The sequence below is a fragment of the Anomaloglossus baeobatrachus genome, chromosome 6 (assembly GCF_048569485.1).
Source record: "Anomaloglossus baeobatrachus isolate aAnoBae1 chromosome 6, aAnoBae1.hap1, whole genome shotgun sequence".
Taxonomy (NCBI): domain Eukaryota; kingdom Metazoa; phylum Chordata; class Amphibia; order Anura; family Aromobatidae; genus Anomaloglossus; species Anomaloglossus baeobatrachus.
The window spans coordinates 262,503,268-262,516,288 of record NC_134358.1 but is presented as its reverse complement, the minus strand read 5'-3'; the positions used below and the strand labels follow the sequence as shown (position 1 = coordinate 262,516,288).

Genomic DNA, 13,021 nt, shown 5'->3' with positions numbered 1-13,021 from the left:
CGGATCAGTCTCATGCAAGAGCTTATAGGGGATATCTATCCCTCCTGAGATAGAAAAAAAAGGGGGGTGGAAAAGAAAAGGGAAGGAAGAAAAAAAGACCACGAATGCAATATGTGTGGGAAAAAATGTTGTTAGCGGTGACATAATCCCCGCTAAAATCTCATCCTTGTGTCATCAAAATGTAGCAGGGACAGTGTTCGTGTAACAATTATAAAGGCAACGAATTACTACGATAAGTATAGCTGTGTGTGTACCCATAAAGGGATTACAATCCAAAATCATAAATATATAGTAGTCACAAGGGTTACTATAAGTAGGTGCGGCAAAAGATAAATTATAAAAAGTGTATGCGAGTACAATTACTATAAAAAGTAAAGGACCGAAAAAACATAGTGAAAGGAATCAGTTCAGAACCTGTATAGATCCAGTTACGGCTCACAGGCCTTTGGAATTACAGGTTCACTGAGGTTCAGGCTGTCAGCCAAGTGAGCAGGGGTGAACGGAGTTCAAGACCGTGGGAAAGTATTGAACGCGCATGCCTAATAGGAAGATACGAAGCCAGTGCTCCATCAAGAACTTTGAAGTGAATGCTAGGTCAATTAAGTTCAGGAGCGTGAGAAAATCTCCAGTGCACATGTTCAAGGGAACAAATCCCCTCATGTTAACACAGGGTAATCTAAGTAAGAACTAGGCGAGAGGAAAGAAAAGGAAGGTCTCCCACAACCGGCCAAAGTTAGGGAGCCTCTCAAACAATGTTCAAACATTCCTATGATCAAAAATCAATAGGACTAACATAAACCATTAATAATTATGTGTGAAATATAATAAATACATGTATGTGAAATATATATATATATATATGTAAAACAAATATATATAAGTAAAAAGCTAACATATACAGGAATTATTACTCAAGATAAAAACATGTATATATATATGCACAAATATATATAAAAAATAATATAAAACAATATATTAAAATAGGCATTGTTCAAGACCTGGCATATAAATTACCAAAGATAAATTACACATAAAAAAATATACAAATAATAAATAAATATATATAATGGATATGTAAAAATATATATATATATATAAATACCGGAGATAAAAACACTTTATGCTAATATAGACAAGTTAATAATATGTATAGAAAATATGCCTCTAATAAAATAGGTCTGTAACCTCATTGAGCCCAAAGGGTTTAAGAGTATTTAATTTGTATATCCAGTAAGTTTCCTTTCTCTTTAATAAATCAATGTGGTTGTGGGCAAACGGGGGTATTTGTTCAATGGGAGTAATCCTGAGTTTTGATTTCCCATCATAGCATAAAGTAACATGTCTAGAAAGGCCATGTAGCATGAACCCTATTTTTATATTATGTCTATGAGAGTTCAATCTGTTGTGTAATGCCTGGGTGGTTCTCCCTATGTACTGTTTGCTGCATTCACAATCAATCAGATATATGACAAAATCCGACTGACAAGTAAGGTGGGTTCTGATAGAAAAAACATCTCCTCCTATTGAGGAATTAAAATTAACCCTTTTGTGCTGTATGGATTTGCAACACAAACAGTTTCTTACTAGACATTTAAAAGCCCCAACCATATTGTTAGTGGTTTCCCTGGTGGTATCCTTTCTCATTCTACTAGGGGCAAGTTGATTTTTTAGACTAGGGGCCCTCTGGTAGGTAATCCCTGGTCTCTCTGGTATGGCATCCTTCAAAAAAGGATCATTCTGAAGGATTTTCCAGTGTTTGTGAATGATGTTCTTAATCAAGTCCCCATCATTACTATAGGTAATTAAAAAGTTGGAGGAAAAAGTATGATCAAATTTCTTCTCTGCGATTCTATTCTGTGTAATAAGATCTGTCTGTGTCAGGGTTTTATTTTCCCTGTATGCTTTTTTTATCAATGAGGGGGGATAGTCTTTATCCAAGAATCTATCCTTCAGGGTATTTGCCTGTATGAGAAAATCTCCGTTAGAAGTACAATTGCTGCGGATTCTCTGAAATTGATTTTTCGGGACATTCCTGAGCCATTTGTGGTAATGGCTACTAGAGAAATGGATATAACCATTACTATCCACCTTTTTAAAGAAGGTTTTAGTAAGAATTGTTCCCTTCATGTGCATGATGGTCAGATCCAAAAAATCAATTGCATCCTTTCTTACATTAGGGGAGAAAGTCAGACCCCAATTATTATTCTCTATATGCCTCAGGAAGATATCAATATTTTCATCTGCATTGTCCCAAATGAAGAACAGATCATCAATATATCTTTTATACACAATTACGTGTTTAAAAAATTCCGAATTGTATATAAATAATAATTCGAACATACCCATAAAGAGGTTAGCAAACGTAGGTGCGACCTTTGACCCCATCGCAGTTCCGCAGCACTGATGGTATAATAAATCTTGAAAAGTAAAGTAATTATTAGTCAATATGAATCTCATCCCCTCAAGGAGAAATTCTTTTTGAGCCCCAGGTAGCCGGTCATCCGCAAAAAGGAATTGTTTAAAACACTCTAAACCTAAATCATGGGCGATGTTCGTGTATAAGGCTGAGATATCTAAAGATATAAATAAAAAGGAGTTTTTCCATTCCACATCCTTAATGATATTGATGAGGTGTGTAGAGTCACGTAAATAACTTCTCAGATTAGTGACGTGTACCCTCATAATCCGGTCTATGTAGGCTGCCAGATTAACCGTTAGTGAGTCTATCCCAGAGATAATCGGCTTCCCTGGGGGATTTAGAAGGCTTTTGTGTATTTTGGGCAAGTGATAGTAAAATGCCATTTTCGGGTTCTTAACATCAAGAAATTTTCTCTCATCTTTATTCAATATACCTGCTGTTATTGCTTTTTGTATCAAGGAATGGTATTCCACAATGGACCGATCATAGTGGACCATGTCTACCACCTCATAATGTGCGGGGTTTGACAGGTTCCTTAGGCTTCCTGGATATAAGTCTCTTTATCCTGTATTACTATACCCCCACCCTTATCGGCACTCCTGATAACCAGGTCGGGATTATTTTTAAGTGAGAGGAGAGCTTTTCTTTCCTCTGTAGTGAGGTTCATTTTTGTGGTACTCCTATAGTCTTTAAGTTTTTTAAGGTCCTCCAGTACTAGGTCACTGAAGGTTTTTAAGTGGTGACCTTTGCTCTGTAAGGGATAAAAACTGGATTTTACTTTAAGGTCTGTATGGTGGTAATCATCCATACCTTCTTCAGCAGTGTTAGGGTTATTTTTATGAATTTGGAAATGTCTCGTTAGTGTGAGTTTCCTGACAAATCTCTGGAAATCCAGATATAGATCAAAGTCATTGGCATTGGTAGCCGGGCAAAAAGATAATCCTTTATTAAGAATTTTTATTTCCCCTTCGGATAAAGTGTGGTTCGATAAATTGAAAATACCCATATTTTTATTTTTATTTTTATTTATTGCTGTAGACCTCTCCTCTCTTTTTTGCTGGATCCTAATGCCAGCCCTTGTTCCTCTGTATTGCTTTTTCTTTTCCCTTTTCTGGGTGTCAGGAAATTTGTAATGTGGCTCTGTGTGTTTCTGGCCATAGATAAAAAAGGAACGCAAGTGTTCCCTCTTTGGGTATTGTCAATAGTAATTGTGTGATCAACTACTGGGGACGCTTCAATGGTATCCTGTATCTCCGGTAGTGGAACATACTCCTCATGTGTAGATATTTCTAACAGGTCTATGAAATCCTTATCAGGTGTATCCGTTTCCATAGAGGAGAGATTGTCTCCTCCCTGCATCAGATCCAGATCTCTCCCCCTACGGATCCTCTCGATCTGGACTCTAATGGCCTCTAATTGTTTTCTAGTTTCCACAAAGTCCCTGGGATTATCATTGGTTTTAGTAGTATCATATTTATATAAATAAAAATAAAAATTCTTAATAAAGGATTATCTTTTTGCCCGGCTACCAATGTCAATGACTTTGATCTATATCTGGATTTCCAGAGATTTGTCAGGAAACTCACACTAACGAGACATTTCCAAATTCATAAAAATAACCCTAACACTGCTGAAGTAGGTATGGATGATTACCACCATACAGACCTTAAAGTAAAAGCCAATTTTTATCCCTTACAGAGCAAAGGTCACCACTTAAAAACCTTCAGTGACCTAGTACTGGAGGACCTTAAAAAACTTAAAGACTATAGGAGTACCACAAAAACGAACCTTACTACAGAGGAAAGAAAAGCTCTCCTCTCACTTAAAAATAATCCCGACCTGGTTATCAGGAGTGCCAATAAGGGTGGGGGTATAGTAATACAGGATAAAGAGACTTATATCCAGGAAGCCTTAAGGAACCTGTCAAACCCCGCACATTATGAGGTGGTAGACATGGTCCACTATGATCGGTCCATTGTGGAATACCATTTCTTGATACAAAAAGCAATAACAGCAGGTATATTGAATAAAGATGAGAGAAAATTTCTTGATGTTAAGAACCCGAAAATGGCATTTTACTATCACTTGCCCAAAATACACAAAAGCCTTCTAAATCCCCCAGGGAGGCCGATTATCTCTGGGATAGACTCACTAACGGTTAATCTGGCAACCTACATAGACCGGATTATGAGTGTACACGTCACTAATCTGAGAAGTTATTTACGTGACTCTACACACCTCATCAATATCATTAAGGATGTGGAATGGAAAAACTCCTTTTTATTAAGATCTTTAGATATCTCAGCCTTATACACGAACATCTCCCATGATTTAGGTTTAGAGTGTTTTAAACAATTCCTTTTTGCGGATGACCGGCTACCTGGGGCTCAAAAAGAATTTCTCCTTGAGGGGATGAGATTCATATTGACTAATAATTACTTTACTTTTCAAGATTTATTATACCATCAGTGCTGCGGAACTGCGATGGGGTCAAAGGTCGCACCTACGTTTGCTAACCTCTTTATGGGTATGTTCGAATTATTATTTATATACAATTTGGAATTTTTTAAACACGTAATTGTGTATAAAAGATATATTGATGATCTGTTCTTCATTTGGGACAATGCAGATGAAAATATTGATATCTTCCTGAGGCATATAGAGAATAATAATTGGGGTCTGACTTTCTCCCCTAATGTAAGAAAGGATGCAATTGATTTTTTGGATCTGACCATCATGCACATGAAGGGCACAATTCTTACTAAAACCTTCTTTAAAAAGGTGGATAGTAATGGTTATATCCATTTCTCTAGTAGCCATTACCACAAATGGCTCAGGAATGTCCCGAAAAATCAATTTCAGAGAATCCGCAGAAATTGTACTTCTAACGGAGATTTTCTCATACAGGCAAATACCCTGAAGGATAGATTCTTGGATAAAGACTATCCCCCCTCATTGATAAAAAAAAGCATACAGGGAAAATAAAACCCTGACACAGACAGATCTTATTACACAGAATAGAATCGCAGAGAAGAAATTTGATCATACTTTTTCCTCCAACTTTTTAATTACCTATAGTAATGATGGGGACTTGATTAAGAACATCATTCACAAACACTGGAAAATCCTTCAGAATGATCCTTTTTTGAAGGATGCCATACCAGAGAGACCAGGGATTACCTACCGGAGGGCCCCTAGTCTAAAAAATCAACTTGCCCCTAGTAGAATGAGAAAGGATACCACCAGGGAAACCACTAACAATATGGTTGGGGCTTTTAAATGTCTAGTAAGAAACTGTTTGTGTTGCAAATCCATACAGCACAAAAGGGTTAATTTTAATTCCTCAATAGGAGATGTTTTTTCTATCAGAACCCACCTTACTTGTCAGTTGGATTTTGTCATATATCTGATTGATTGTGAATGCAGCAAACAGTACATAGGGAGAACCACCCAGGCATTACATAACAGATTGAACTCTCATAGACATAATATAAAAATAGGGTTCATGCTACATGGCCTTTCTAGACATGTTACTTTATGCCACGATGGGAAATCAAAACTCAGGATTTCTCCCATTGAACAAATACCCCCGTTTGTCCACAACCGCATTGATTTATTAAAGAGAAAGGAAACTTACTGGATATACAAATTAAATACTCTTAAACCCTTTGGGCTCAATGAGGTTACAGACCTATTTTATTAGAGGCATATTTTCTATACATATTATTAACTTGTCTATATTAGTATAAAGTGTTTTTATCTCCGGTATTTATATATATATATTTTTACATATCCATTATATATATTTATTTCTTATTTGTATATTTTTTTATGTGTAATTTATCTTTGGTAATTTATATGCCAGGTCTTGAACAAAGCCTATTTTAATATATTGCTTTATATTATTTTTTATATATATTTGTGCATATATATATATACATGTTTTTATCTTGAGTAATAATTCCTGTATATATTAGCTTTTTACTTATATGTATTTGTTTTACACATATATATATATATATATATATATATATATATATATATATATATATATATATATATATATATATATATATATATATTTCACATACATGTATTTATTATATTTCACACATAATTATTAATGGTTTATGTTAGTCCTATTGATTTTTGATCATAGGGATGTTTGAACATTGTTTGAGAGGCTCCCTAACTTTGGCCGGTTGTGGGAGACCTTCCTTTTCTTTCCTCTCGCCTAGTTCTTACTTAGATTACCCTGTGTTAACATGAGGGGATTTGTTCCCTTGAACATGTGCACTGGAGATTTTCTCACGCTCCTGAACTTAATTGACCTAGCATTCACTTCAAAGTTCTTGATGGAGCACTGGCTTCGTATCTTCCTATTAGGCATGCGCGTTCAATACTTTCCCACGGTCTTGAACTCCGTTCACCCCTGCTCACTTGGCTGACAGCCTGAACCTCAGTGAACCTGTAATTCCAAAGGCCTGTGAGCCGTAACTGGGTCTATACAGGTTCTGAACTGATTCCTTTCACTATGTTTTTTCGGTCCTTTACTTTTTATAGTAATTGTACTCGCATACACTTTTTATAATTTATCTTGTGCCGCACCTACTTATAGTAACCCTTGTGACTACTATATATTTATGATTTTGGATTGTAATCCCTTTATGGGTACACACACAGCTATACTTATGGTAGTAATTCGTTGCCTTTATAATTGTTACACGAACACTGTCCCTGCTACATTTTGATGACACAAGGATGAAATTTTAGCGGGGATTATGTCACCGCTAACAACATTTTTTCCCACACATATTGCATTCGTGGTCTTTTTTTCTTCCTTCCCTTTTCTTTTCCACCCCCCTTTTTTTTCTATCTCAGGATGGATAGATATTCCTATAAGCTCTTGCATGAGACTGATCCGTATATCACAAGTGGCATCTTCAGCTGCACGTTCTCCAGACATTGCTCCCGGTTCCTGGTTCAATGTAAGCCTGACGCTAGCTTTAGCGTTCTAGGCAATGTACAATACACTAACTTGACTATATATACGTACATGGTCACATTCACAATTATATATGTATTGATATATATACCGTATTTTTCGGACTATAAGACGCACCGGACTATAAGACGCACCCTTGTTTTAGAGGAGGAAAAAATAGAAAAAAATAAAATTAAAGTAAAAGAATGTGGTCATGACACACTGTTATTTTACTGCTGACAGTGTTACTGAGGTAATAATATTCCCAAATTCTGTCCTCATATCCTCCATTCTGGGTACCTTCCAGGTATATATGTCCCCCATCGTGGAATATGTATGTTCCCCATCATTATGTGTGTGATCCTCCAATCTGGATTGTGTGTGTGTGTGTGTGTGTGTGTATATAGTGTGTGTGTGTGTATATAGTTATATAGTGTCTGTGTGTGTGTGTAATATATATATGATCCAACCCCATCCAGGTGTACAGTAATGCCTTTATACTATATTATTTATTGCCTTACTTTTACTGTTGTGATGCTCACCATGATTCAGTTTGGTCCTGGCATTACAAACAAAGTCTCACATATCTGAAGGACCTGCAGTGATGTAATGAAGAGGCGGGCACTGTGCTGCTCTGTGCTGCTCTGGCCACCCCTCTGCATTACATCACTGTAGGTCCTTGTCAGCTACGGGAGACTGTTTCTAGTGCAGAGGCAGGAGCAAAGTGAAAGTAATGTGAGCCCTCAGCACAGAGACTGCGGCTGTGCTGTGAAGGTATGCCATGCTCTGGCCCGGACATTGCAGTGATCTGCACTTTCCCCGGGCCATACATGAGTGCAGCGTCCCCCTGCTCCTGCCTCCTACGCAGCGGACACAGTCTCCCCAGCCGCTGCAGGAATCCGGCGTCTGGAGCTCCCACGTGTGACCGCTGTTTACATTAAACAAGTATTCATTAGCTACTCCTCACACCCGCTGACTGCAGAGAGAGGTGGGCGGGCAGCAGCTCATGAATATTCACTTACTTTAAGCAGCGGGCACACGTGGTTTCTCCAGCGCCGGCTTCCTGTAGCTGCGACCCTCCCAGCCTCCTGTGATCCCACTGCATAGCGCTGACTCCCCACAGCTCCCTACCCCGCAGCTTCAGACCATAAGACGCACCCCACACTTTCCTCCCAAATTTGGAGAAAAAAAAGTGCGTCTTATGGTCCGAAAAATACGGTATATACACAGTGCCTACAAGTAGTATTCAACCCCCTGCAGATTTAGCAGGTTTACACATTCGGAATTAACTTGGCATTGTGACATTTGGACTGTAGATCAGCCTGGAAGTGTGAAATGCACTGCAGCAAAAAAGAATGTTATTTCTTTTTTATTTATTTTTTTTAAATTGAGAAACGTTTATTCAGAGGGTCATTTATTATTCAACCCCTCAAACCACCAGAATTCTGTTTGGTTCCCCTAAAGTATTAAGAAGTATTTCAGGCACAAAGAACAAGGAGCTTCACATGTTTGGATTAATGATCTCTTTTTCCAGCCTTTTCTGACTAATTAAGACCCTCCCCAAACTTGTGAACAGCACTCATACATGGTCAACATGGGAAAGACAAAAGGAGCATTCCAAGGCCATCAGAGACAAGATCGTGGAGGGTCACAAGGCTGGCAAGGGGTACAAAACCCTTTCCAAGGAGTTGGGCCTACCTGTCTCCACTGTTGGGAGCATCATCCGGAAGTGGAAGGCTTATGGAACTACTGTTAGCCTTCCACGGCCTGGACAGCCTTTGAAAGTTTCCTCCCGTGCCGAGGCCAGGCTTGTCCGAAGAGTCAAGGCTAACCCAAGGACAACAAGGAAGGAGCTCCGGGAAGATCTCATGGCAGTGGGGACATTGGTTTCAGTCAATACCATAAGTAACGTACTCCACCGCAATGGTCTCCATTCCAGACGAGCCCGTAAGGTACCTTTACTTTCAAAGCGTCATGTCAAGGCTCATCTACAGTTTGCTCATGATCACTTGGAGGACTCTGAGACAGACTGGTTCAAGGTTCTCTGGTCTGATGAGACCAAGATCAAGATCTTTGGTGCCAACCACACACGTGACGTTTGGAGACTGGATGGCACTGCATACGACCCCAAGAATACCATCCCTACAGTCAAGCATGGTGGTGGCAGCATCATGCTGTGGGGCTGTTTCTCAGCCAAGGGGCCTGGCCATCTGGTCCGCATCCATGGGAAGATGGATAGCACGGCCTACCTGGAGATTTTGGCCAAGAACCTCCGCTCCTCCATCAAGGATCTTAAGATGGGTCGTCATTTCATCTTCCAACAAGACAACGACCCAAAGCACACAGCCAAAAAAACCAAGGCCTGGTTCAAGACGGAAAAAATCAAGGTGTTGCAGTGGCTTAGTCAGTCTCCTGATCTTAACCCAATTGAAAACTTGTGGAAGGAGCTTAAGATTAAAGTCCACATGAGACACCCAAAGAACCTAGATAACTTGGAGAAGATCTGCATGGAGGAGTGGGCCAAGATAACTCCAGAGATCTGGGCCAGCCTGATCAGGTCTTATAAAAGACGATTATTAGCTGTAATTGCAAACAAGGGTTATTCCACAAAATATTAAACCTAGGGGTTGAATAATAATTGACCCACACTTTTATGTTGAAGATTTATTAAAATTTAACTGAGCAACATAACTTGTTGGTTTGTAAGATTTATGCATCTGTTAATAAATCCTGCTCTTGTTTGAAGTTTGCAGGCTCTAACTTATTTGCATCTTATCAAACCTGCTAAATCTGCAGGGGGTTGAATACTACTTGTAGGCACTGTATATATATATAATTTTAGTACGCAATAAACCACTCCTTTTTTGTATTTTTTATATTTTTAATATAATTTTTTATTTTAAAAGCTTGGGATACAATAGAGAGCTTATGACAGAATAATTTGCATTATGATTTCATTACAATATACTACGTCATCTGTGATCTTGTAAGGTGCAGATTCCCGCCGATTTTTTTCTCTGGAGGTGTGCCTTGACGTCATCTCCAAGGTATATAATGCTGTATAGGCTCTCTATACAGCAGATTTGATGATTCTTTGCTGGTTTGTCCTGAGGAAGGGAGCTGTGTCTCCTGAAACGCGTTGACCTGACCTGTGCATGAAATAAAGAAACATTAATCTAAAGCTCATATGAACCTGTGGTCCTTGGCGCGGCTTTGAAACCCATCTCTACTACTCTCTGTTATTGGATAAATGGGAGGGCTTGGAATGGAAGGAGCACCATTTGAATTTTGGAAAAGTTGAAATAAATTGCGCGCACCATGTCACATTAGCAGGGCCTCTTGGGTACCTATACATTAGAAACCCCCCACAAGTGACTATTTTGGAAACTGGACCCCTCAAGGATTTTATTCAGGAGTATAGTAAGCATTTTGAATCCACAGGTACTTCACAAAAATGTTGCTGTAGCAACAAATTTCTCACTGTTAGGCTATGTGGCCATGATCCAGCGACACGGCGTCTAGTACACAGTGTCAGCCTTCCTGCAGAGATGTGAGTGTTGTCCACGGGAGAACGCAGCTGCCCATGCCCACGATTTGGGTTCAGGCTGCTGTGGACTTTAATTCTATTCTACCTGCAGAGAACACTCATCTCCGCAGCATAAATTGACATGCTGAGGCTCGGGAAGCTGCGCCACAGGTCGGTTTATGCTGCGGAGAAAAGAAGCACAGTGGGCATGGGATTTCTAAAAATCCTTCCACTGTGCTTCTACTGCACAACGCAGCGTTATGGACGCAGGGAAAACACTGTGCCCAAAACGCTGCAAACCCTGATTGTGGGCGCACAGCCTAAAATGCTACAATGGATGAATGGATAGATGTCAAACATATATAACGTCCCACCCCCTGCATATTCTAAGCTGGCGCCCTTTAGTGCCTTTCATGTGGCACTAAAGGGTGCCTAGCCTTGTATTTAGCCCAAAAAGAAAAAAAAGAATTAAAATAAATGACGTGGGGTCCCCCCTATTTTTGATAGCCAGCTAGGGTAAAGCAGACAGCTGTAGCCTGCAAACCACAGCTGACAGCTTCACCTTGGCTGGTGATCAATTTGGAGGGCTCCCCAAGCTGTTTTTTTAATTATTTATTTATAAATAATTAAAAAAAAAAACAAACGGAGGGTCCCCCTAAATTAGATCACCAGCCAAGGTGAAGCTGACAGCTGGGGTCTGGTATTCTCAGGGTGGGAAAAGCCATGGTTATTGGACTCTTCCCAGCCTAAAAATAGCAGGCCGCAAACGCCCCAGAAGTGGCGCATCCATTAGATGCGCCAATCCTGGCGCTTCGTCCCAACTCATCCCGTTGCCCTGGTGCGGTGGCAAACGGGGTAATAAATGGGGTTGATACCAGATGTGTAATGTCACCTGGCATCAAGCCCAGCAATTAGTTATGTCACGGCGTCTATTTGATACCAGACATAACTAATTGACAGTAATAAAAAAAAAAAAAAATTGACAAAAAAAAAAATTTAATTTGAAAAACCACTCCCCAAAAACATTCCCTCTTTGGCCAATTTATTGAAAAGAAAAAAAAAAAAAATCGGGTCCCTGCTGTAATCTATTGTGAAAGTCGCGCGGCAATTCTGGACCTTCTAGAATATGGGGGGCACGTTCAGGGAACGTATCCCCCATTTTCTAGGAGTGCAGACCCTCCATTTGAGGAGAGTGGGTGCAAAGAATTTGCACCCACCCTCCCCGGGTCACGGCTGCAGAGTGCGAGCAGCAGCCAGCGTCTCTGAAGGCAAAGCAGGAAGTGGAGCTGACAGCCGCGCTCTGCAGTGTGACCGGCTTGCACTGTGAAGGAGGACGGGGCCGCGGGGGATCAGCGCTCCGACAGGTACGGGGGACAACGGGGAACACCGGGGTGGGAATAGGGGGTGACCTGAAAGGGCCTGGGGAGCAGTTTTCTGTCGTATGTGTCATAGCACATGCGACAGAAACCATAGGAAAGGGGGAAATGCGGCCGGCGTGCTGCTGTGCGCGCCGGTATGTGCGGCGCCATGTTAGATTTTCGGGAGGAAGGGTGGGTGGGGGGACACTTTGGCGACACCGGGGGACCGGAGAGGACCGGGGGATGAGATTTATGTCCCATCTGACATGTTTGTTTATGCCAGGTGGGAGATAAATGATTTTTTACCGGCGCGGTCATTTACTGTAACATGATCATCGGTATACGGTGTATACCGGTCATCAGGTGAGCGGGGATCGGAAAAACTGGCCAGAATCATGATCTCCAGGGTCTCAGCTACCCCCGGCAGCTGAGACCCCAGAAATTTTCTGACTCTGGGGGGCGCTAGACCCTTTTTTCCGACCGCCGTTAAAAAGCGGCGGTTTGGAAGAAGTACCCTAATTTGTCGCCGTTAAAAGGCGTATCGGCGGTCGTTAAGGTAATATATATATACAAATACATGTGTTTTTAATAAATGAGTGGAAAAAGTGTAGAAAAATTCAAAACTAACCCAAAGGTCAATACTCGTTAGGTTGTGCCAGCAAAGATAGGTGAGGGAAAATTGCGGGGAGAGAACCCACATGAACAGTCAGTCCGTGTAAAGCAGGGGTCTCAAA

General features: G+C 40.3%; 1 long non-coding RNA gene across 1 annotated transcript in view; it reads right to left on the bottom strand.

Moving 5' to 3' along the window:
- Positions 1 to 10,317: 10,317 nt before the first annotated feature.
- Positions 10,318 to 13,021, bottom strand: part of LOC142244291 (uncharacterized) — a 79,652-nt gene continuing 76,948 nt past the window's right edge. Inside the window, exon 3 of the long non-coding RNA XR_012724495.1 lies at positions 10,318 to 10,552. This is a non-coding gene — a long non-coding RNA (uncharacterized LOC142244291). The remainder of the gene's footprint in view (positions 10,553 to 13,021) is intronic.